Source organism: Anopheles darlingi, chromosome 2, assembly GCF_943734745.1.
Source record: "Anopheles darlingi chromosome 2, idAnoDarlMG_H_01, whole genome shotgun sequence".
In the NCBI taxonomy this organism is placed as follows: Eukaryota; Metazoa; Arthropoda; class Insecta; order Diptera; family Culicidae; genus Anopheles; species Anopheles darlingi.
The window spans coordinates 9,081,772-9,084,271 of record NC_064874.1 but is presented as its reverse complement, the minus strand read 5'-3'; the positions used below and the strand labels follow the sequence as shown (position 1 = coordinate 9,084,271).

General features: G+C 40.8%; 2 protein-coding genes across 4 annotated transcripts in view; one reads left to right on the top strand and one right to left on the bottom strand.

Moving 5' to 3' along the window:
* LOC125950579 (ras GTPase-activating protein 1) overlaps positions 1–2,323 on the top strand; it is a 6,822-nt gene extending 4,499 nt beyond the window's left edge. For 2 of the 3 annotated variants that reach the window (XM_049678694.1, XM_049678693.1), the window contains exon 7: positions 1–2,323. This exon is cut by the window's left edge and continues 624 nt beyond it. The gene's annotated coding sequence lies outside the window, so the exon portion shown is untranslated. The other variant, XM_049678695.1, reaches the window with a different exon arrangement.
* Positions 2,324–2,383: 60 nt separating this feature from the next.
* The window catches only part of LOC125950580 (probable isocitrate dehydrogenase [NAD] subunit alpha, mitochondrial), a 2,936-nt gene continuing 2,819 nt past the window's right edge, over positions 2,384–2,500 (bottom strand). Inside the window, exon 4 of the mRNA XM_049678696.1 lies at positions 2,384–2,500. This exon is cut by the window's right edge and continues 1,127 nt beyond it. The gene's annotated coding sequence lies outside the window, so the exon portion shown is untranslated.

Below are 2,500 nucleotides of genomic sequence, written 5' to 3'. Positions count from 1 at the left end.
GTTATAGTAGTAGTTGGAGAGTAGGAGCAAAAAAGGAAAAAACCAAAAATTATGTAGAATTTACAACAAAAAGAAATGAAAATCTCACCCACAAACAGGGCAAGAGACACATGCGGCCACACATACACACGCAGACACACCGAGCCACGGTCACCGTAACCGAGCGCATGAATAAGGGATTTGTTCTTAGTGTTTGCTGGGCTCTCTGATTTACAGGAAAGTGCGTGCGAGCGTATAAAACAATAGTATTTAAGTAAACGCAGAAACACACGAGAGCAGCGAACTCACGTAGGAGCAGTTCATAATAGCAGCAAGGAAAGGGGACATCCATTAGCTGGAAAGCTTGTGTAGGAAGATAGGGAACGAAGGCGTTTGTTCGTTTTTCTTATCCACCGAATGATAATACCAAACACACACTGCAATTGTGTGCCTCGGATCGATCGTGGATATTTTGCCCCGTAACTGTCTTACTGATTATTCTGCTAGTGGATGCAGCAGCTCCCCGGAGGCTGCCGCTTGTGTGGTGTTAAGTAAGAAACAAGAAATGAATAGTTAAACTGTGCGCTAGTCCCGCAATATTAACGTCTCTGATAGCAATAGGTGATAGACTCAGGGCCGTGGACGCAACGTATGGTGTGTGGTAAGATAAGGTTTTCTAAGGACTTTTTATTCGCTTTTTGTTTTAGTTCGGAATTCATTCTCTTTTTGTTTCATATGTTTTCTTATTTTCCACATTTCGCTTCGCTTCAATATGGTGCCTCATGTGGTGCTAAATCACTATCCAATAGGCCGTGCACGTGTACCCTGTCTCGCGGAGAACTGCTTTGCGCCGCAAGCTATCATAAGACCTCTTATCTTACTAGCAATGCTTAAGTTACACTCGTTGAAGTTCTCTATCTCACTCTCTAGCATTTCAGCACAATTCAGTAAGCGCCGGCACGTGTTTGCTCCACGAATTGTTGCATTCCAGTTCGAGAACATGTGACATGGCACAAGGAGCGCATGTTCTAGAAATGCATGAACAAGGAAGTTAACCGGTGGAACAGAATTAAGGGATGTGTGACCCAATACCGAATCGATGCCAAAAAAAAGGGAAGAATTATTTGATTTTTTTTAAAATAATCTTGACCAGTGGACAGTGTTTCGTTACAAGCTATAAAACTATATCTAACGTTAGAATGTATTGCCACAAAAGGGTCATTTAAGAACTTACTGGTCATGAGGTTGAGCACTGCTCGTTTGGAAAAGTTTCTATGCAACTAATAACGACATCCGCTTCAAGAAACGATCAAGCAGGATGCGTAAGATCCTGACTGCAGCAACATTAAGCAAAGGTTCTAGTTGAGTGGGGGGGAACTCAGATAATGTAGTGTTGCTTCAAACTTCGACCGAACCGGTTCAATTCTCCTTTGCTATGCATTTCTACAAGATCTAGCGCCTGTATACTATTACGAAAAATGACATAATCTCCCAAAAATGAAAGGTCTTCGATAGCATCAAGGACGTACGCACTCGTTCGTGTGTGACTGAACCCCGCGTGGACATGCAATCAAGACTTAAGATATTAAATATTTTTGTAATTTTTATTTTATTTTAAGTGTTTTGCCCTTCTTGGCACTCACTGACCGTCTCGTCGTACCCCTTATATCGTGTAGATCTGTTTGAAAGGCATAATGTAACGAAACTAGCACTCCATCATTACCACCACCACCACCACCAGCAGCAACACCAACACCAATACACAAAATACCCACACAATTTGCATAATGCATTTTAGCTTAGCCAGTTCCGTTCCAACTAGGCGCCTCCATCCATCGATCAGCCCTTTTTCCGAGTAAAGATCAATTAAAAGCATACCCAAAAATCTCTCTAGTAACACCCGCAAGGGATGGAAGGAATAATCAAAGATTTAACTCTCAGAATTTAAAATGAAATACAAGCAACGTAGAGGAAAGATTATGGAATAAACATTGATGGGGGAATGGCGAAGATTGACGTGGGGCTGTTCTAACTGGTTCTTAAAAACAACCAAACCCATTTCAAGGATACATTTTTAATAAGAAACGAAACAAAACTCTCTATATACATGCAACAAGCGAACACACACATGCAAATCATGATTATTTAGAAAACTCTCTATATACAAGCCACAAGCAAACACACACACGCAAATCATGATTATTTAGAAAACGTCTATAACATGCTACGGATAATAAAAAGGTACGATACTCCAGCATTTGGAAGCTCATGAGATGTTCCATGTGGGAATATATCACAATCCAGCGTTTCTTTCTTCTTCCACCTAATAACTAGCATTTCTAATTTACTATGTTCTTGAAACAATTCGTTTTTATTCGGGATTTTTTTTTGGATTCAGCGTTTCTCTCTCTCTCTTTCTTCCTCTTTCCCACTCGGTCCGTTTACAGATAAGTTGACTACTGCTGCGGTATCCATTGTACCGCACGCACAAACACACTATCTCCAATGTCCTCGATTTCTT